The sequence below is a fragment of the Balaenoptera physalus genome (assembly GCF_965194825.1).
Source record: "Balaenoptera physalus genome assembly, chromosome: 18".
Lineage (NCBI taxonomy): Eukaryota > Metazoa > Chordata > Mammalia > Artiodactyla > Balaenopteridae > Balaenoptera > Balaenoptera physalus.
Genome location: NC_138899.1, coordinates 1,642,245 through 1,665,014, shown reverse-complemented (window position 1 = coordinate 1,665,014; position 22,770 = coordinate 1,642,245). Strand labels below are relative to the sequence as shown.

The 22,770-nt window shown below is 47.4% G+C and overlaps 1 long non-coding RNA gene across 2 annotated transcripts in view; it reads left to right on the top strand.

The window, feature by feature from the left end:
• LOC309647522 overlaps positions 1 to 22,770 on the top strand; it is a 35,206-nt gene that overhangs the window by 2,734 nt on the left and 9,702 nt on the right. The window contains exons 2-3 of one of the 2 annotated variants that reach the window (XR_014256140.1): positions 9,027 to 9,137; positions 10,425 to 13,076. This is a non-coding gene — a long non-coding RNA (uncharacterized lncRNA). Of the gene's footprint in view, positions 1 to 9,026; positions 9,138 to 10,424; positions 13,077 to 22,770 lie in introns of those variants that run through there. The other variant, XR_014256139.1, reaches the window with a different exon arrangement.

Here is a 22,770-nt window from a genome sequence, read left to right as displayed (position 1 = left end):
TGTGCTCTGTATTTATCTGATTCAGGCCCTCTGGAAATAACGTGTTCGTAATTTTGTTTGGATTTAGCGTAAATGTGCGCTAGGTCCCCGCCTCTGGAACTTGAGCAAGCAGGCAAGTTCCTGCGGATCGTGTCAAAACGCAGATTTTGGCCCAGGAGGGGCCCGAGGCTGTGTTTCCAGCAAGCTCTCGGGAGATGCTCGTGCTGCGGGAGCGACACCTTGAGCCGTGAGGCTCTGGGCCCTCGGCGCGTAAAGTCTGAGGACTGTCGGTCCCGGAGGCCCTGCGCCTGCTGGGTCAGAGCCGGCCACCGTCCTGGTTGCAGGGCGGAGCCGCCACTTGGCCTGGCCCAGCCGGGCTCCCGCTGCACACAGCCTCGGCCTGAGGCTGCCAGGGCCAGCCCACCTTCCCGGCAGCTTCTTGGAAGGAGACCCTGGGGCGTGGGTTCACGTGTGGGCTGTTCACCCGGGAGGATGTTGGAGGGTTGCACGCTGAGCCCTCTCTCTCCTAAGGTCTCCGCAGAGGAGACTCACCAGCCTCTCAGTTAACAAATCAGAAGATGCTTTCTTCTACTGAATCTTTCCCCGGTCGGTCTCCATCCTGCCTCCCAAGTAGCCCCAAAGCCCACTCTCTGAACCTTCCCCACCACCGCCTGTTCTGGGTGTGGCCACCCACCTGGCCTCCGCTCCACTCTCTGCCCGGTCCTCAGCCCGCGGGTCCCCTCCGGAAAATGCGAATTCACAGCCCTTCCCTGGGGAAGTGTCCGGTGGCTCCTCCTTGTCCTTGGGTCAGACTCGAGGTCTTCTTTGTGGCTGAGGAGGCTGTGTCATCGGGGTCCCCTCCTTGAGCCTCAGGTCACACCTCTCACCCTCTGCCCAGGAATCATCAGAGACTGTGGGACCAAAATGGTGAAATTGTAAAGGTTAACAACCTATAGTATTAGGATAGGGACGACTGCCACGTGTTGATTTCCTAGTAGGCAGCAGGCACGGAGCTGGGTGCTTGGGGAGTGAAGGTGGAAGGACTGCCACGTGTTGATTTCTTACTAGGCAGCAGGCACGGAGCTGGGTGCTTGGTAGGTGAAGGTGGAAGGAGCTGGGTGCTTGGTAAGTGAAGGTGGAAGGAGCTGGGTGCTTGGTAAGTGAAGGTGGAAGGAATGGGTAGATGAAATAAACGTTTGTTGGAAGGACCTGTGGCCTCTTATGCGAGTGCTCACGTGTTGGGGCAGAAGCTTCGTTAAAGAGAGTCTGGCCAAGGCCGTCATCCCTCTTGGCCTCCTGGGTCCCACCTCTCGGGGGGGCGGGGGGCACCCTACCCGGGGGCAGCAGAAGCCAACAGCAGCCGACGGCCCCCTCTGCCCGCACACCAAGTTCAACCTTTCCCTGGTAAAAACGGTTTTTCTCAATACTATTTATCCTTGTCGTATTCTGTTCGTTTAAAACTTATGTTCCTCAATCTTCATCTCACCTCTTCTAATGTTTTTTCACTTACATCTAGTGGGCTTTAGACTTTTATCTTAATCTTCCCTCTCCCTCGTCTTCCTGAGTTTTTTATCTCAATGGTTTTTGGATTTAGCTTTTATTTAAATATCATCAGTCACGTCTTATTTCCGATATTACTTCCTTTTAGAGGAGCAGAGCCCACGTGGGGCGGCTGGCAAGGGCTCTGGGGATCAGACAGTTCAAACGCAAACCTTCCCCGCATGAAGTCCGTAAAGATGTTATCCTATGTTTTCTCCCAAATGAGGAAAAAAAACACCCTGTCACGTGTAGGCTACTAACTTATTGTTTTTGTATGTGAAGTGAGGTAGGGAGCCCACTTCTTGGTTTCTGTGGATGACCAGTGGGGCCATTCTTTCCTTGCTCATCTGCAAGGCCAACACTGTCAGAAATCAGGTTTCCCATGCACGTGGACCTGTTTCTAGCATCTATACTGTGCTTCACTTGTTTGTCAGCCCTCAGGCCTGCACCACACCGTCCTGATTACTGAAACTACATAGCAAGTCTCTGTGTCTGGTTTATGGTTTTCCCACTTTAAGCTGTTAATATGATAACTATAGCAAAATGGGTTTTAATGTTTTTTAACGCAAAAGTAACCTTGAAGTCCTTCCCTGTGGACATGGATTTTATTTGATAATGATTTTGTTAGTATTTTTGCATTTGTGTATATGCGTGTTCTTGTTCTTGTATAAGGTTGGCCTGTCGTCTTTTTTTGTATTATCTGTGATTCTGATAACTAGCCCAATAAAATGAGTGGAAGGAATGTTTATTCTTTCTACATGCTCTGGAAGGGTTGCGTGATGGAATTATACACTGATTGGTAGAACTCATCTGTAAAACCATCCATATTTTCTTTGTAGATAGATTTAAAAATATTGATTCAAGGCATTTAAAGGTTTCAGGATCATTCAGTCCTATTGGGGTCAGTTTGGATAACTTGTTTTATGTAGGAATTTGTTATTTTCACATTTTTTCCATATTACTCGGCCCGGATGTGTTCTGATACTCTTTGATATTTAAATTTTTGTTGTATATACATAGTTACCTACTTTTTCATTTATGCTATGTATATTTTATTTTCACTCATTTTACCTTTATATTCTTCTGAGATTTGTTAACTTGATTAATCTTTTTCAAAGAACCAAATTTTGGCTTTGTTTATCCTTTCTCCCATACCTTTATTTTCACCTGCATTACATTTTGTTCATTATTGTTTCCCTTCTTTTGCTTTGTTGAGTTTGTTCTGCTGTTCTTGCAGGTTATTAATTTCCAGCCTCTTAAAATCTTCTAATATAATTTAAGACTATAGATTTGCCTCTTATCATGACCTTGGCTGCATCTCACAATTACTGATACCTAATATTTTTAATAGGTATTTTCTAACTTCCATAATGATTACTATTTTGATCCATGAGGCTTTTTTCTTCTTCCAGTTGTACTGAGCTATAATTGACATATAGCACTGTGTAAGTTTAAGGTGTACAGCGTAATGATTTGACATCATAAAATGATCACGAAGTCTTTGAAAATGTACTTTTTACTTCACAAACGTACGAATTTGTTTAAAAAATCATATTGTTATTGATTTTGAACTTAACATATTTGCTGGATCTAAAATGCTATACAAGAAGTATTCAAATTTCAGAAATGTTAAAATGTGAGAAAATGGCAACAGTAATTATAAGAAGTCCCTGATTGTAAGACATATCCTAATTTAGAGATACTAAAAACTGAAAAAGAAAATTGTGTTTTAGAAACTATAAAATTTTGTTGCAGTCGGGAACTGTGTGTCTGTGTAATATCAACTTATTAAAATATGGTACAGTTTACTTTATTTCCTAGTATGTGGTCAGTATTTGTAAATGTTTCTTGAGAGTTTAAAAAAATATTTAATTCTCTATTTCTATTATGTTCCCATTACATGAGCCTCTTTCATAGTGTTATTCAAGTATTTTATATCCTTACTGAATTTTGTCTATATGGTTTATGGATTATTTACAGAAGGAATTTTAAAAATCTACTTCTGTGATGCTAGATTTCTCAAAATTTCCTTATAATTCTATCTATTTTTGTTTTCTATGTTTTGACTTTGTTATTAGGAACAAAAATGCTTAGAATTGTTACATTTTCCTGTTGAATTGAGCCCTTTATGCCCTTTATCAATATGTAATAACCTTTTTTTTTAATGTCTCTTGTAATGCCTTTGGCCTTAAATTATTTTTTATTTATTTATTTTTAACGACTACATTTATTTATTTATTTTTGGCTGTGTTGGGTCTTCGTTTCTGTGCGAGGGCTTCCTCTAGTTGCGGCGAGCCGGGGGCCCCTCTTCATCGTGGTGTGCAGGCCTCTCACTATCGCGGCCTCTCCCGTTGCGGAGCACAGGCTCCAGACGCACAGGCTCAGTAGTTGTGGCTTACAGGCCCAGTTGCTCCACGGCATGTGGGATCTTCCCAGACCAGGGCTCGAACCCGTGTCCCCTGGATTGGCAGGCGGATTCTCAACCACTGTGCCACCAGGGAAGCCCATATTATTTTTGTTTTCAACTTATACCAATATATTACTACCAGTGTTCTTTGGTTATTTGTTTAGAACATATTTTTCCTTTTTTGTTTTTGATTTGTACCTGTCTATGTACTCTTATATTTTAGATGTATCTCTCATAACCAACATATAGCTGGGATTTTTAAATTCAGCATTATAATCTTAACTTTGTAATTAGAAAGTTTTATTCATTAGTATTTATTACGGTTAGTGATATACTGAAATTCCTTTCTACTATTTTACTTCATGCTATTTGTCCTACCTTTCTTAGGCTTCCTTTTTCTTTCTATTCTTACAGCCTTTTAAATTAATTGAATTTTTTTCTTCCCTCCCATCTTATTTTCCAACTCAATTTGGAAGTAATATATTCTATTTCTATGATATTATTGATTACCCTGAAATATTAATAATCCATAAGCTATTTGACTTGACAAAGTCTACAGCTAATATTTTACCCTCTTTAAAAATGATACAAGAAACTTAGAGTGCTTTTATTATAGATTATATGTTGCAGTTGTTCTGTTTCTTAGTTCTAGCTTGTTATTTTTAATCACACAAATTATATGTTACTATTTTCCACAGCTAATGTTTGCTTAGACTAATCCACATATTTACTATTTTCTTTGATAAACATTCTATGTATCTCAGAACTTTTTTTCTAGGATCCTTTCTCTCTTCCTAGACTTCTCCCTATGAAAGTGCCTCTAATGAGGGTCAGTCATGGGATTTTTGAAATATCTTTATTTCATCATCATTTTCAAAAAATACACTGAACTGATTTATCATTTCAAGTCAACATTTATTTTTTCCCGTGGCATTTTAGATATTATGCCACTGTCTTCTGGTTTCCCCTATTACTGTTGAGAAATCAGCTATATTTCTAAATCTTGTTTCCTTCTAGAGAATCTATTCTTTTCCTCCAATTTAAAAAAGTCTCTCTTTTTATTTGTATCCATCAATGTCATTAGGATGTGTCTAAGTGTGAATTATTTTTAAATACCCTTCTTGGGGTTTATGGACATCCTAAATATAAAGAGTCATGTCCTTAAAAATATTAGAAAAATTTTAACCATTCTTTTTTCAAGTATTGTGTTTCTTCCATTCTGTTTTCCTTCTAGAATTCTGATCAGAAACATATTCTATTTTCTCATATTATGCTACACCTGTTAAATGCTATTCTCTATTTTCCTTCTCTTTCCTTTCTCTCCTTGCTCCATTTTGGGTACATTTTTGACAATGAGGTCTATCTTCCAATCATAAATTCTCTCTTTAGCTGTATCTAGTCTGCCGTATAACTTTTCTATTAGAGTTTCTGTTTTTAATTATTAGATCTTTCATTTTTTTAAAAGCTGGATCCTCAGGCCACCATTCTACATATAGTCAAGAAAGATTTTAGCTTCTGTTATATACTTCACTCATTGTTAAATTCACTATCATCTGTGAAAAGCACATTAGGAAAAATAAAATGGCTCTTTGATATCATGGACCTTTCCTTAAGCCTTGACTCTTGGGCAGAAATTGGTTAGGGCACATGTCACATCAGCTCAACAGAAACCCTTATTTACTGATGTTTAAACCAAACTTGTGCAGTAATACTCCTTTGAGCTGTGGCCAATTTGTCAGATTAGTGAGGAATCCCAGTGGGAAAAAGCAGAACTGTGTTATAGATCCTTTCTCATTTAGATGATTAGTTAATGACTGAATACTAGTTTTAGATGAGGTAGGTGACCCCCTCCATAGCATACAGGATAGGAACGTAAAAGTTCTCCTGTCGACTCTCATGTGATACCTGACCCCAACTGATGTGAAGCTATTTATGATCTTTATACCATTTGGAATGAATATTCGTCACTTTACTGCAGAAATACTAATATGCTTCATTATGGTCTGCTCTCGGCATGTTAAATAAGATATGGTATTTGGTAGAATTTCCTTTCTAAAATACGAAAAGTTATTGATTCTGAAAAACAACTGGCCTTGGGGATTTTAGATAAGAGATTGTGGCCCTGTAATACTTATGCCATTGTGTTCTGGTAAGAATTAAATAACATAAAGTATAGTTTTTTGCACACTGCTTGGTTTAGAGTAAACCCGCAATAAACCGTAATTCTGTGGTTGTTGTTATTGGATCATTTCAGATACCCCTCTGATTGCCATACTTCTTAAAGTGGTCTTGGGGACGAGGGGGGCAGGAAATGTGGAGCTAGGCGTCTGAATACTTATGTGATGCCTTGCATTTCACATATGTCAGAGTGCAAGGGACAGGAGCTTTTAGAAACTCATTAGGCACTGATGTAGGGTGGAGCCAGCAAGACTGAGAGCTTACATCTAAATGACTCAGCAGGGGAGGGAGAGGAATAGGAATGTGGAACAAGGTGCTTAAGAAATCAAATCAATTAATACAAACTTCTAGGGCCCTTCCCAGGTCCTTAGAAGGGGCTGTGCAAGAGGGAGGCCTGAAGTCTCTGCTTCAATGGCTTCTTGGTGGACATGACCCCTGCCCCCCCCCCCCATTCTGGATGCTGCTTTGAGCACCTGTGCAAACCGTCCTTTCTGAGCATCCCGCTGGGCTGGGCCATGCAGAGAGTCTGCACTTTGGCTGGTGGCCCTGCCTTTGCTTAGTCCCCAGAGAGTCTCAACCGAATGCACCAGAGGAGGTTGATGCAGCCCTGAGCCCTCAGCCCCCTTCACCTCCACTCAGTCTGGAAGGAATAGGTGTCTCTTCCAGGCAAAATCTAGCAGGCTAGAGACTGAGCCTTCCAGGCAAAATATCCAGCTCTGTGACACACGCTGCTTTCTGAGTACAACTGTGGGCCCCCTCGTGGTTGATAATTAGGAATAGTCTTGATAAAGGAAGAGAGATGCCCTACGAGTGAGGAGGGAGGGGGCTAAGCCCAGAGGGGGGCTTCAAGGCGAGAGTTTAGGCGCCTGAGGTGGAGGACCAACCTGCATGCCCCTGTGGTCCAGAGTAAGCTGGAGTCTCAGGAGGGCGAGGGGGTCTCGCTGACCTGTTCACGCTGATCCCCAGCCCCGGCCCAGGCCTGGCCCAGAGCAGACCTGACCCGACGTCTGCTGAGTGACAGAGTCGTAGGACTGAGCTCTGAGGGGGCAGGAAGGTGAGCAGGACTGATTTGCTGGCTAGAAGCCAGAGGGAGTTAGAGATAAAATAGAGGTGAGTCCTTTCTCCCCCGAGGAGAATGAGTTCTGCCAGGAACGTGTGCGGAGTAGATCCCAAGCAGCTCACTGGAGGAAGGTAGGGAATTCCTTACCTGCGTGCTCCTGGGTGAAGGGGGTGGCAGGGCCCCCCGGCCGCCAGCAAGCGCTGAGAACGCGGTCTTGAAGCCTGCCCCATCACTTCCAGACACTGCCCCCCCGGCGAGGCCGTTCCCAGCCTGACCTGCTGCATCTCCATCAGTGACAGAGGGGATGCAGGGCCTGGAAATGTTCGAACCGGTGTTAAAAGCAGCCGAGACAGTGCCAGGGAGAGCTAGCGCCCATGGACCAGCACTGGGGTTCCAAGAAGAGGTCTAAAGTTGTGTAAGGCTTGCATGTAATCGACGGAAAATCAACATTAAGTTCCTTACCTGGGCTAAGAGGCTCTGCAACCACCACGAGTGACACAGTTAAATGTGAAAATTTTTAAAAGTGTCTAAAGCAATTTGTATCCTTTTTAAAGTGAGAAGAAAAATTATTTTGTGAAGTAAGCACGTTAAATTATAGAAGCATAAAATGCAATCTATTATTCAGCAACAAAACAAAAATATTAAAAACATCTCAATAGGTGGGAAGAATATGATCTCTAAGAATTCAAACGTAGGGGGTGATATCTCCTTTCTGTTGAGTAAACGGTGAAGGAACTGAAATGATGTTTACACAAAATGTTGACACAGAAATAAGAACATTTAAATATGTGGTGTAAAGCCATGAGAGAGGGATTACTTTCAAATCATTAAACTAGCAAACATGGAAAAATAGATACAAGTATGAGAGGCTGGATTAGACGAGCCCAGCAGAACTACTGCTGGTCGCTGAGTAAATACAGGGACTATTTCCTGAGGAGACAGCCGTGAAAAGATCTTTCAGGGGCCCACTCGGGGGTTAGGTAAAAGGAAACTGCAGCTGCAGTGATGCACGCTGAACACAAGAGCTGTTTACCCTCCACCGTAGGTGTTTCTTGACCCAGAGAACCTAGAGGAAGGTCAGGCCAGTGCAGGCAGTGGCTCCAGAACAAGGTCTCTGTTGACCTCACTGCCCACTTCCAAGGTGCCCGCCTTCAATTGTTTGCTTTCTCCACTGTGCCCAAAGCGTGTTTCATTCACAACTCAACGGTGATGCCCTCATTTCCTGGAGTAACGTCCACCGACCACATGCTATGGACCGCTTTGCTGAGTGGGATCAGACACAGCATCTGGAACAAGAGAGAACCTGGGTGACTTGGTATTACACACATGGAGATAACCAGACAGGTGGAGCCCAAGGTGCCCACCGCCAGGCCCTGAAGTTAAGCTGAGAGGAAAAAGGGCTTCCAATTTGATTCTCTGTGTTCGGATTCTCAACATAAGGAATGACTTGACATGCTGGGTCCTGGGCCCCAAGTGCTTCATTTGGAGATGCTTCCTTACCGTTTGGTTTTTAAAAAATTATATTGAATGTGATTGCTCTAATTGAAGAAATAAATGCATGCTGATTGGAGGAAAAGTGAATTTTTTAAGTAGAGATCGTAATGTACGAGAAATTTTATATCCTGCATTTTCACTTAGCATTGCATCATGAGAATTTTCCCATATCATGAAAAGCTTTTCTAAAATGATTTTTGAATATTATGCAGTGGTCCCTTATAAATGCATAGTTATTTAAGTCGACTTATTTGATAATATTTTCCTCTTGATGAACATTTAGGTTTTTATTCTCCAAGTTTGATGTAGAAAATTACAATTTAAGTCCTTGGTCAAAATCTTAGTGTTTATTTCTGATTCTTTTCTTAGGGGACAAAATCATGAAATACAACTGCTGGCTTAATAGGAGGTAAACATTTACGAGGCACCTGAGACACTTGGAAAATCTGCACTCCAGAAATGGACACGCCCATCAATAAGGTATGGGAATGATTTCTGATTCCTAGCTACACTTGACAATCTGAGTATTGTTATTTTTTTAAAAATCTTTGCCCTTTTGACCAGGAAACAATGGTATCTAGTTTTAAGTTGTATTCTTTTGGTCATTAGTGAGGAGAAAGAGTTTTCATATGGTGACTGGCTCTTTATTGGTCTGCCTTTCTGAATTGCCTGTTTGTATCCATAGTCTATTCTTCTTTGGAGATACTTTTTTTTTGCTATTGATTTGCAAGTGCTTTTTACTTAGTGAGGTATTTAATAGACTTTTGGGTATTGTATATGTTCTAAAATATTTCCCCCAATTTGTCATTTGCCTTTGTGCATTTTTTATAAAAGGATATGAAAAATATAGGTTGTCAAATCTATCAAAATTTTCCTTAGTGTTTCTATTTTGATGCTATGTTTACAAAATCTGTCTTCACACCATATAGCTATGCATATAAAATTTTCCTTCTCTCGTTATTTTCTGGCTTTGTTGTTGCGGTAACCCTGTAGTTTATTTAGATGAATGATGTGAGTACAAGTGTCAACATTTATTTTTTTATTACTAATAGTGAAGCAATTATTTTGGAAGATTTTATTTAATAATTCTTTCTCCACTGATTTAAAATGCATTCTTACATCACATTAAGGACTGAAACATAATTTGGTTCTAGTTCTGCTTTTTTGTCTGTATCATTGGACTGTTTATCTCGTCTGCGGCGGTTGTACGCTACTTGCATTAGTGTCGTCTTATGTACTATGTTTTAATACGTAGCAGTGCTTCACCTCTTCATTATCTTCCTCTTTAATGATCTTTATTTTCCTTGCCCACTTATACTTTCTTATGAAGTTTAATATAATTTAGTTAAAATGTGCAGAACTATGTTGTTGGAATTTCTTTCAATTTATTAAATAATTTGGGAGGGAATTGACATTTTTGTAATACATGTTATGGCTTTCCTTGCTAGGAACATTATATGCCTCATATTTTATTTGTATCTGTTCCTTCAGGAAATATTTGTTTGATAAAGATACATGTTTCATCGTATTTATTTTATTGTCTTTTATGTTGTATGGTTATTCTGAACAGTTTTTTTTATTATTGCCAATATATAGGAATTATATTAATTCTTGCATATGTGTTTTTCTACTAGTTGTCTAAGTAGATACTGAAGTTTACATTACTTGGCAGTTTACTATTATTTTTTGAGAGAGTGGTGGAGGAGAAAATCTTACTATGTGAAAATAATGATAATTTTGCCTCTTCCTAATTTCCCCAATTTCCAGACAATGGTGAATGATAGGAATGCAAGGGGCATCCTAGTTTTGGCCTGTGCAAAACATCACTGAAACAGTACAGACTATGGAGCCTGCATTTTGAATTCACATCCCTTGTGAGGTTTTAAAATAATACCTATGTTTGGTTCCCATTGATCACCATTTAATCTCTAAGTCAAGCATTTCTTATTCTCAACGTTTCCTTTTACATTTCTCTATCTCTAAAGAAATTACATATTTTTACCTCTACCGGTTCGAAAAATATAAACTTAGGTTTTTTTTCTTTCTTTAGTGGCTACCGTTAGTGTTTCTAAGACCTGAGTTCAATCTGTTGTCCTCTAATTACCAATGTCAAAAATTAACTCTCAGCTATGATGAAGGATTGGGAACTTACCTCTCCTCCCCGCCCCTGAAATAATTTCTAAACATTTTAATGTAATCTGGGATTTTTAAAGCCCGATGGTAATGATAATGAAGATGATAATTTATAATACTTTGTTTTCCAAGGATATTTTGATTTTTACTTTTAATTTCAGAATCGTATTTACAATTGTATAGATTTAATTCTGTGGTTATATCGGGAGGTCCCCATGCTGAGTTCTGTGTTCATGTCCCCATTGGGCTCCCTATGTCGTACACACCTTGTTCAGGGAGATTGGGAAGGTGGTTTTCTTCCTGAATTCTTCATACCTGAGAAATGGTCTCGCTGCTTTTTGCACATGAAATCGACTTGCGTGGGGTGGGCCTCCGTAGCTTAGCACTGTGCACCCTCGGAATGCGGGGCCCACGCGTCCCTGTCCTTTTGGGCCACAGTGACGAAGCTGAGGACAGCTTCCGCTTTGCTTATTTATCTGTATTTTTGCCCTTAACACCTAAAAGTTTGTAGGATTATTTTTCTCTATGCTTGAAATGTAATCCACAAGTGCATGTGTAGGAGTATGTCTCTTTCCTTTATTTTTTTCCCCAAATACTTAGTAAGCTTTTGTAAAATTTCAGTTCTCGGAATGTGGACGCTTCATGTTTTTACCCTTCATGCACATAATGTTGTTTCTCTTTTAAAATCTATTCGGTCTTTAATTTGCACTCAGGAAAGTGTCTCAAGCTTGTCTTCCAAACTGTGAATGATGTTTCTGTTTTGTCAGTTGGGCTCGTTCTTGCTTTAACGAAGATTTCAATTCTGCTGCTTCGTCTTGGTTTCTTTGTGGCCCTCCCTTATTCCCCACCCGCAACCTTTGCGTTCCTGCCGGATTCTTACCTGGGTCCGTTTGATGGTGTTCTTCGTCTTTGCTCCGTTTTCCTTTCCCTGGTGCCCGTGGAGTGTATGTCTCACGCATCGTCACTGGGAGCATGGGGCAGGCCCTTGTGGGGACGTGGTTCCCCGCTGCGGAGGCCTCCCGGTAGTCTGCCTTTCTCTCCGCCTGGGACAGATTTCTCTGCTGCGGGAGGACAGCTCCACAGACGCCCTGCCGCTTTCTTTTCTCATTGCTCATCTTGATCAAGAAGGGAGACCAGGAGCCTGGAGTTCTCGCCCCCCCTTCCTGTCCCCTTGGGACTGTCACGGCACTTTCCCCTCTTCCAGGGGCTGGCGGACACCTGCTGGTGTTGCCTTTCTGGGCTGCAGAAGGTTGACCTGTTCTTCCTGTAAATACACAGAGAAGCATGTGTTTGTGGATACTTTCAAGAGTAAAGTCCATTTTTCTTCCCTTTTCTTACACTGTGCATGAAAAATTCACCCCCTGAAATACACAGTTCTTCTTCTTCCCCCTTCTTTCTACGACAGTTTTTTTTCATTCCAAACTGTGTTGCATTTTTGGTTGCTGCAGCCCCCAAATGGCTGCAGAGACCTGCACCAGACGCTGTTCCAGGGCCCTGCCCCATCTGCAACGCAGGAGAAGGCAACTTGTATGTCTTCCTGACTTGTCAAACAGTATTTTTGACTATTGGAAACATTTATAGAGTTTTATTTGTCTTCTTGACATGCATGGTACCATCATAATTGTCATAATTAATTCAAAAGAAAAAACTTTTAGAAGGATGTTTCGTGAGGTCAGCCATGCACAGGGCATTCTGAATCTTGCTTTGTCCTGGGGATCTATGTTTGTGATTTATATTTCCCTGTGTGTTTAAAGAGTTATTCTAGTCTTTCTAGTATTCTTGCGTGAAGTGTGACCGTATCTCGAAAGGGCAGTGAGAAAGAGAGAGGGCTGTGGGTGGGGCTGGATGAGTAGTACTAAAAAGGGTTACTGGGTTTTCAGGGACGGTCCTTATTGTCCTGTTAGCCGAGAACCACGTGAAGAAAATAGTACGAGTATCACACGTGGCGTGTGTAACCTTTTCTGTAGCCAAGGGGAAGTAGCAGAGCCTTACTTAGCCTGGAAATCACTGACGCTCCCAGAGGACGAGTTTGTCCCTTGCTTTAGGACTGGACTAGTCCTTGGTAGTTGAAAGCCCCTGACCGCCCTGAAGGCAGGGCTTCAGGAAGCTGGAGGTGAGCGTGACCGCGAGCCTGGGCACCAAGTCCATTGTTTTTCCTAAATCAGCAACTCTCCCCGGAGCCTTTCGCACAGTGCTGGCACGTGGCAGGTGCCCAGAGCGAGTGGCTGTGGTGACAGCCATGTGTGCGGTTCACCAGGACTGGGGCTCGCCGTCCTCGGGCTCGGCGTCCGGGCCCGCATCCGGGTGCGTGGATCCTACGATGCTGTCACTTCGGGGTCAGAGGTTCACCAGGCCCCTCTCAGGCTGCTGCTCTACCCCAGGGTAGGGCGGGGCGGGGGCTGAGGGGTGCAGAGCCCCTGGCCTTGCACGTGGACCACGGCGAGCGAGAATGGAAGCTTCCTGGCTCGCTGCTCAGAGGCGCTCCTCTGGTTCGGTGGCTCCCGCCTTTCCTGCCTGCTGTACAGGAGCACCATCGAGATGCTTTCACCAACCCGGCGGTGATACAGACGGCAGCGCGAGCCACTTCTCAGAGGTGGATCCCTAGTTGTGCTGTCCGTCGGCGTGGTGGGCAGAGGGGCCCCCAGAGCGCCCTCCCCCTGGTCCCTGGGACACGTGGACCCTGCCAGCTACGGGCGATGCACACGAGGGTCCGCCGCATCCTTCAGACGAGCTCTCGTCCCAGCACGTGCTTCATGTCAGCCCCTGGTTGTACTTGTTTACTTACGTCTGCTGGGGACCCTGTGTTCTTCTCCGTTTCTGTTCGGTTGTTGCTGTTGTTTGAGGACTACTTACCGCGTGCCTGGCACCGTGCTAGATGCTTTACTCGCAGTCTCAGTGAATTCTCACAGTAACTCGCCCTACGTAGAAGGGGAGTCTTCTGACACGGTTCTGTGCTGACCCCTCTGTGTTTCCTCGGCTCCTCCTTAACTGAGTAGTTTGAAGGTAGAGACTTTTGGTTTGTGGGGGAGAGTGAGTTCCCTGGAAGACGTGGGGGCCCTGCCCCTCTGCGGGACGCGCTCCTTGGTGCTGCAGACAGGAGCGCGCGGTGGGGTCCTGGCGCGGCGGCGTGCGGGGTGGACAAGCGGCGGCCCGCTCTCTGGCTTCTTGGCCCCGAGAGTTCCCGCCAGGGCCACCGTGAGCCCCTGGGTGCCCTGTGCCGCCTCCACACAGCCAGCCAGGCTGTGGGCAGGGGTGCCTTCCCTCTCTGGCCCTCCTGCCACCGGCGTGGGGCTGCCCTTCCGAAGGCGTCTGCTGCGGGCCCAGGGATGCCGCTGCCGCAGTCCTCGGTTCTCCTGCCGTCCGGCCTCCCCTGGGGCGGGGCCTGCACGGCCCGAGCCGCGCGAGTCCAGGGTCCAGGCGCCCTGCCTGTCCCGCGGCACTCGGGGCAAACCTTAGCACACGAGCTGCGATTCGGGCCCTGACAAGCAGGGCAGAGAAGTCGGAGAGACGGCGGAAGAACAGCAAGGAACACTTACAAGCAGTAAGTAATTTCAGAGGGCGGGCGTGTTGGTGGTGGAGTGATAACTACACTCTGGTGCCCGAAGGCTTCCCATGCCTGGAACTTCCTCCTGCCACCCTCTGGCTTCTCGCCATCCGGGGTCATGTCATCTCCTTTTGGAGGCCACTCACCCTGTGTGACAATGAATATCTGAGTTTCAGGCAGGAAGGCCAGCAACTCTCTTTCCTCATCCAACTGTTAACGTATGCAACAGTTATTTACCAAGTGTCTGTTGTGTGACAGACAGGATGCTGTATGTTCTTTTGACAACAGGAAACCATTTAAAGTTGAAAAGCAGGGGCATGTTGAGGAGATCTTCTTTTTTAGGAGGACCGCATTGGCTGCTGTGTAGGGGATGGAGGGCAGGGTGGTGAGGTGCAGACAGACAGACGGGAGGAGGTGACCACGGAGGAGCGAGAGAGAGATGAGGGCTTGAGCCAGGCAGAAGCAGAGACGGCGAAGGAGGGACCAGCCGCGACCCGCCCCAGGAGGAGTGACAGGCCCGGTGGCCAGCTGGACAGAGCCCTTCCTGCGCACCCTCACTCCCCCGTGTCCATCCAGGAGTTCACTTGGGGGCCTCCTTGCATGGACGGCTGAGGTTAGAAAGACCTAGAGCCAAGAGGAGGGGTCAGGCACGCCTTCCGGCTGGGTTTCTGAGGAAATCGCTGGAGGGTTGGATTTAGAGAAAAGATCCCAGCGAGCAGAGTGAGGAGAAAGAGGCTTGGCCGCCGGGGGGCTCGTGAAAAGGAGGCCCAGGTCAGGCCCGGTGAGAAGCCCCCTGACGTCCGTTGCAGGGGAGGGCATTTGTCCTTCCGCTCGCGGCCCCCCCTGCATCCCTGGGCCGCTCTGATGGTGCCTGGCACGTTCGGCCCGGAGTCCCGCCCGCTCCGCCGTGCCTTCTGTACGACTCGGCTGAGCCCCACGCAGAGCAGGTGGTCAGTCACTGCCCAGTAAATACTCCTTTCTGTCCTGGTGCTTTCGCTTCTGCTGGGCCCTCTCCCAGGGGGCTGCACCTTCGCCAGCGCAAATTGGGCTCGACATCGTGGTTCAGTTCAGCGCCGTCTTCCCCAGGAAGCGTTCGCGGCACCCCGGCCCCACCAGCAGCTCTCCCTGTGCTCTCGTGGCGCCGGTTGTCTGCGGTGCTGCGCCTGAACCGTACCTGCCGCCCAGCCACTGTAAGGCATTGGAGGCAGGGAGTGCGGCCTGAGGCATGTCCACATCCCCAGCAGCAGACGCCCACGCGCACGTGCTGGGGGATCGGTGAGGGGTGAGCTAAAGTTTGGAGAATCGGAGAAATAGCGCTGAGCCCGATTTATCCTGTGGTGGGTTGCAGAGCACGGCCCCAGATCCCTTGCATTTGGCCACGCATGCCCCGTTGCAGTGAAATTTGGCCAATCTCCTCATCAGGAGGTAGGGGCTATTTCCCTACCCTTGGATTCTCGGCTGGCTCGTGACCTCCTTTGACAGGGAAAATGTAGTGGACATGACAAATTGCAGCTTCTGGGGCTATGCCCTAAGAGGCCTCACAGCTTCTTTTTTTTTTAAACAGACTTGGTTTTATTTTTTTTATTTTTATTTTTTTATTTAATTTATTTATTTTTGGCTGCGTTGGGTCTTCGTTGCTGCACGCGGGCTTTCTCTAGATGCGGCGAGCAGGGGCTACTCTTCGTTGCGGTGCGTGGGCTTCTCGTTGCGGTGGCTTCTCTTGTTGCGGAGCACGGGCTCTAGGCATGTGGGTTTCAGTAGTTGTGATGCGTGGGCTCAGTAGTTGTGGCTCACGGGCTCTAGAGTGCAGGCTCAGTAGTTGTGGCTCACGGGCTCAGTAGCTGTGGCATGCGGGCTCTAGAGCACAGGCTCAGTAGTTGTGGCGCATGGGCTTCATTGCTCCTTGGCATGTGGGATCTTCCTGGACCAGGGCTCGAACCTGTGTCCCCTGCAGTGGCAGGTAGATTCTTAACCACTGCGCCACCAGGGAAACCCAGCCTCACAGATTCTGCCTTCATCCTCCTGATGTACCGCCCGAGACCCCCGTGAGGAGGCGGTCTGGCCTGCTAGAAGACACGTCACCACGAGGAGGAGATCTGAGGTGGCCCAGCCAACAGCCATTGCCAACCACCAGATGCGATCAGTCCGGCCAGGCCTCCGGCTGGACACGGCCATTTGAGGGAGCCTAGGGCAGGCCAGCCCAGACCCCCCAGCCCACCCACATTATGGAAAACAATAGGTTCTTCTCAGCCACTGAGTGTTGGGGATGGGTTGTTATGTAGCAAACCCGAACAGACACAGTTGTCTTGACCCTGAGGAGGAGGGTGACCCCGACGAGCTGATGAGCTCGCCCACGTGGGCTTCCCGAGAACAGTGGGACGGTGACATTGCTGGCTTTCTGGTAGCCTCTCTCCCGCCAGCTGAGGCACAGCTGGACCAGAAGCCTACGGTTTGGGGCCACGTGTCCCCCAGGATGACGCCGGCTGCAGGTGAGGCGGTGAGCAGGATGGAGGTGAGGCGCGTGGCTGACGGTTGCTGGGGGGCTCCGTGGTGGACTCGGCACTCTGCAGAGCTGGCCGGGGGTGGGGGCTCTGGGAGGCGCCCCCCTGCCGGACGTGGTCAGCCCCCTGCGGCCTGGAGTGTCCTCCCACCCAGAGGGGAGGCCTGGACGCCGTGGGTGCAGGCTGACTGGTTTGGCTGGGGGAGGAGGGCGTGTGATGCCCGCTGTTCCCCCTCGGCCCTGCCCACGGGTTCAGGCAGGTCCCGAGAGAGACCGCGGGTTCTCCACTCTCGGAAGCAATTCATGTCTTTAAAGCCAATTAATGGGCTGATGAGATGAGCAGCGGCCGCGAGTGATGCGAAGGTTCATTTCCACCCGGCAAACACTCAGGAACACGTGAGGCGGAGTGCTCACCGGAGGCCCGAGGGTGGACGAGGCCCTGGAGTTCAGGCCTGTTAGGGGAGAGTTCGTCTGTTCTGCTCAGTTAGTCCCATCGTATGAAAAGTGGAGATGAATACGTGTAAGTTTAAAAATGTGTCTGAGTGTATATGCATTGGCGCAGAGCGGCCTTTTCCAGAACAGATAAGGTTCTGACCCGTGGCTGCACCTGACTCTGGAGCCCAAAGCTTCAGAAGAGTCCAGTGCGATGGATGAGCTAAAGGAACAGGTCAAAGGTCAGAGGTCACAGGAAATTACAGGAACTTGAGACTCAAGGGTGAGGGAAAGCCAGGTCCCCAAGTAGCCAGGTTGAGGCCGCTGAGGGGGGCAGCTCACTTTTACGGGAAGAAGGTGTGGACTTGGCTCAGCTGCTGGCCTGGGAACCGAGAGCTGAAAACAAAGGCTCTTCTGTCTCGTGTGCTGCTGGGCTCTGGTTAGAGCTGGAGGGTTCCAGAGTAAACCAGTGCTAGGGTAAACGAGAACGCCTGGCCACATGTCATCAGTCGGGGCGCCCACTGTGTCTGCCACCTGGTGCCAGGACACCAGCTTATAGGATGAGGGCCCAGGGCTCGCCAGGGGGTGGGCTCCCATGGCCGAGGTCCGCCAGACCAGTGAGGAAATCCTTCAGGCTGGGAGGGACTGCTGACTTTGGAAAACCCCTCGCCCTCCCTCTGCGGGCTGCTGGGGGGCCCAGTAGGGGGCCTTGCTGGGCGGGGCGTGGTGCCCTCTCTCCCCGCCCACCCGCGGTCAGAGTTGCCTCTCCCAGCTCGGGGCCGGCCCGCCTGCTAGCAGGTGAGGCCACCTGCCCTCGGCTGCCTTTTCTCTGTGTCTCGGGGCAGCGGGGCGGGTCCCTTAGTGCCGGCCGACTCCCACGAACCCTTTTCTAATTCCTCCCTGTATGCATTTCCCGGGGCTGCTGTGACAGTGACCACTAACGGGGACTCCCACGGCAGGGAGCTGTTGTCCTGCAGCCTGGAGCCTGGAGGTCCAGCACCGCGCGTCAGCGGGGGGCCCCTTCCTCTCTTCTGCCAGCTTCTGGCGCTGCCGACGAACCTTGGTGTCCTTGGCTCCAACCCTGCCTCTGTCTCCACACGGCCTCTCTGCGTGTCTGGCCTCCTCTCCTCATAAGGGCAGCAGTCACACTGGATCGGGAGCCCGTCCTCCTCCAGGGTGACCTCATCTTAACTCATCACGTTGGCATCAACCCTGTCTCCGAATGAGACCATGCTCACAGGTACTGGGAGGGACGCTAGCCAACCCAGAACACCTGATAAATGTTCCTCCCAGGCTGTTGCTTCAGTCCAGTGAGCCTAAGGGCCCCCCTGGGACTGGCTGCTGCCCTGTGACATAGGCTGGGCGGGTTGGGGGGCCGGATGCAGAAGGTAAGGTGCTGGGCGCACACCCACTCTGTCCTCGCTTCCTGCCATTGCTCCCCGGCACCTCCGTCAGAGCTGTGCTCAGCTCCCCTCCGACTGCATCCAGTCCTGCATCTACAAGCTTCTCCCTTAACTGCATGTTCTCCTGCTGCCACTCTGGCCATACGGTGTCAGTCAATGAGAGTGCCGATTGGAAGCAGTATTTTCTGACTGACCAATATTTTCTACTGAGATGAACCAACTACTTAGAGCGGGGAGTACGTAGGTGGGGAGAAGCAAACTCCCAAGGTCTGCATCTCACACAGGCAACAGCTAGCCCCCAAGTTTGCAGCAGCAGTAGCTAAGGCAACTAAATTGCTCAACCAGAGAAGCCACCAAATGTCAGGATTAACACAGTAACGGTTTATTCCTGGTGGGGCAGCTCTCCAGGTGGAGAGTCAAGGATTCAGGCCCTTTCTGTCTTGGACTCCACTGTCCTCCACATGTTGTTTCTAAGGCCCGGGACATGGTCTACACCCCAGCCAATCAGAAAGGGGACAGAGAGCTTGGGAGGTGCAAGTCACTTCTTTCATGTTCTGCTGTACCTGCTACATGCAAGGTCCAGCAGGAGATACGGTGCTAAACAGGGCAGATGGAGCCCTGCCCTCACGGAGCTCGTAGTCTTCCTGGGTTTGTGTCACCACTAACCCAGTCACCTGAGCCAAAGTTCCAGGAATCAGCCCACTTTTCTCTCAGTTTGGTTTCCAGCTAGGATTTCTATACCCAGCCCAAATCTCAATCAAGACGGACGCTCAATTCAATGTATTCTTCCTCGATAGCTCCTACATCTTCTCTTTGCCACCTGCCGCCAGAACTACCACAGCAGCCTCCCAGCTGACCCTGCCCCTTGTGTGGACTGTCTTCCACCCCTGCACCACGTTACCCACAGAGCGATTCTGGTAAACAGTACATCAGATTGTGGTGTGGCTTCATATACAGTCGTCTTCCAGTGCTTACCGTGTGAGTCCAAATCCCTTACGTAGAACGCGAGATGCTCTGGGATCAGGCCTCTGTCACTTTCTCCATCCCTGCCCCTCAACACCCCCCCTCACCCCTCTCTTCCTGACCTGTGCACATCATGCCTATTCCCACCGAACCACGTGAAGTCTCCTGGACGTGCCACGTTGTTCCTTATCTCTGTGTCCTTGAAGAGAGCGTGGTTTCTTCCTCTTACCCTCTTGGTGAACTCCAGTGAATTGTTTACTTTTATTTTAGCTTTATTTTTTATCAGATATTAAACACACATACAGTTAAAAGCTAAGTCATCCTCCAGTATGTGCACAAAGCTCAGAGGTCTCTTGTCTCCGTTTATCTCTCCTCGGAGACAGCCACTTTCAACCCTTCTCTGGTTCTTTCGGTATTTATCTCCACATTTCTCAGTAAAAGTGCTTAGATTGCCACTTCCTGAGATTTCAATTTTAGGCATTTATTTGTTGAGTTCTTACTGTGAAAAAGTGAATTAGCTTTCCTTCAGCATATGGTATCCTCTCAGTGTTATAGTACAAATTTATTTTAGATGTTTTTACATTACTATAACTATGTAAATTTTATTCACAGTTGAGAAATGCAGTGTATCATGATTACTTTTCCTTTCCTGCACGAGTTAACGACTATCTTTTTACAACCCAAATTCTTCCTAATTATCCAAATCCCTCAATTCTCGCAGGTATGCCCAATATTGCATCATTTTCATCCTGTTGGAGAATCTCTTGTTGAGGCTCTAACCTCCCCTAATCTGGACTTGTTTCCAGTTTCTCCTGTGGCACTGGACGCCGTGGGATGCCACCTTGTCATCATCTGGAGGTTCCCTTTGCCTTCCTCTCATGCTGAATCCCTTGTTTCCTGGACCTCTTGTTTTCCTCTCTCCTGATTCACTCCCTCTTTTTGTTGGAGCACTTCCTTCAGTAGATTTCTGATAAAGTGTATGTGAGAGGTAAATTTTTTATAACTTACATGTCTGCAAATAATCTTTTTTTATAGTCATTTTTTTTAATAGTTTTAAATTTATTTATTTATTTAGTTTTGGCTGTGTTGGGTCTTCGTTTCTGTGCGAGGGCTTTCTCTAGTTGTGGCAAGTGGGAGCCACTCTTCATCGCGGTGCGCGGGCCTCTCACTATCGCGGCCTCTCTTGTTGCGGAGCACAGGCTCCAGACACGCAGGCTCAGTAGTTGTGGCTCACGGGCCTAATTGCTCCGCGGCATGTGGCATCCTCCCAGACCAGGGCTCGAACCCGTGTCCCCTGCATCGGCAGGCAGATTCTCAACCACTGCGCCACCAGGGAAGCCCTATACTGATTTTTGATTTGAGATTTTGGCTTGATATAGATGTCCCGGCTGGAAACAGTTTTCATCCAGGATTCTGAAGGCCTGTGTCTACTGTGGTCCAGCTTCCTTGGTTGCTGTTGAGAAGGCTGATGTTGCTCTGACCCGTGTTCCTTCTCCGCTCTGTTCTGGAGCTCCGTAATGCTGCCCTGGGACACAGGCCTTTCTCATCCATTGTCCTGGGTACCTGGTGGGCTTCTGCGATTTGGAAACTCATGCCCTGGGAATTTCCTGCAATTATTTGCTGGGTGATTCACTCCTCTCTGTTTTCTCTGTTACCTCTTTCTAAAACTCCTTCTGTTTGGACATGGGCCTTCTGGATTAATGCTGTAATGTTCAGTTCTTTCCTTCCTATTTTGTTTCCTTGTGTTTTTACTCTACTTTCTGGAAGGCTTACTGCATTTTATAATCCAGTCTTACTTATGAGCTTTTCATTTCTGACATCATATATTTAATTTCAGTTTTTGTGCTCTGAATGATCCCCTTTGTATAACTTTGCTCTGCTTATTTCATCAATGGAATATCATCTCTTACCTCTCTAAAGATATTAAAGTTTCTACAAAGTTTGCTTCTTCTTGTATGGTCTTTGATTTATGGAAATGAATGTTTTCCTGCTCGTTCAATGGTTTTAATCTCTGTATTTCACATCAGAGCCTCTGCACATGTGTCTGATAATCCTTGGTTCTGGCTCATATTTAAGACGGAGGCACTAAAGGCCGATCGGAAGCTGCAGGTGTGTGTGGGGCGGAGTTGATGATTATGGGATTCAGTGTAGGGAGGGAACTATGCCTTTAATTCAGGAGGGAACTATGCCTTTAAGTTGGGAAATGTTAATATTAGTATCTCTAGTCTAGGTCTTTTTTTGTTGCCCGCTCATGTGGCCTACCCTCCTGTCTCGACCGTAGAAGGCTGGGCAGCTCGCATTCTGAGACCCTACAGGGGCGGGAGCTGGGGGTGTAAATGTTTGCTTAGTTCCCTGTCTTGAGCGTGGCTTCCCTACACACAGCTGTACTGCTTTGCTCGCTCCAGAGGATATGGTTTTCCCCCAGCCTGTCCCCTTCTAAAGGAGACTTTCAACCAATCTGCCTGTTTTTTTTTTTTAATTAAAAAAAAAATTACTTATTTATTTATTTATTTATTTATCTGTTGGGTCTTCATTGTGGTGCGCAGGATTCTCATTGCGGTGGCTTCTCTTGTTGTGGAGCACGGTCTCTAGGCGTGCGGGCTTCAGTAGTTGTGGCATGTGGGCTCAGTAGCTGTGGCATGCGGGCTCTAGAGCACAGGCTCAGTAGCTGTGGCGCGTGGGCTTAGCTGCTCCGTGGCATGTGGGATCTTCCCGGACCAGGGCTCAAACCCGTGTCCCCTGCACTGGCAGGTGGATTCTTAACCACTGTACCACTAGGGAAGTCCCAATCTGCCTGTTTTTATCCCTGTTTGATTCACAGCTTTCAGAGTTCCCTGGGAGGTTCTGTCCTATAATGTCGGTTACTCTTCAGCCCCCGACCCTGGCTGAGGTGCGGCTTTCCCAAATCTTTCCCCTCAGTTCCAATCATCCACCTTCCAGCTCCCAGGATTGTGTTACTGCTCTCACCTCTCCTTTCCTTCCTCTCCTTGTGGGTTTATACCTTTAAAAGAAATTCTGAACTGTCTTTTTGGTGGAGATTCAGAGCGCGGTTCAGTCTGCTGTCCTTATGGGGGAAAAGCACAAGCTCACCTCCCCTTCGGTACCTTCCCTAATCTCTGTCCAACCACCTGGCACAGC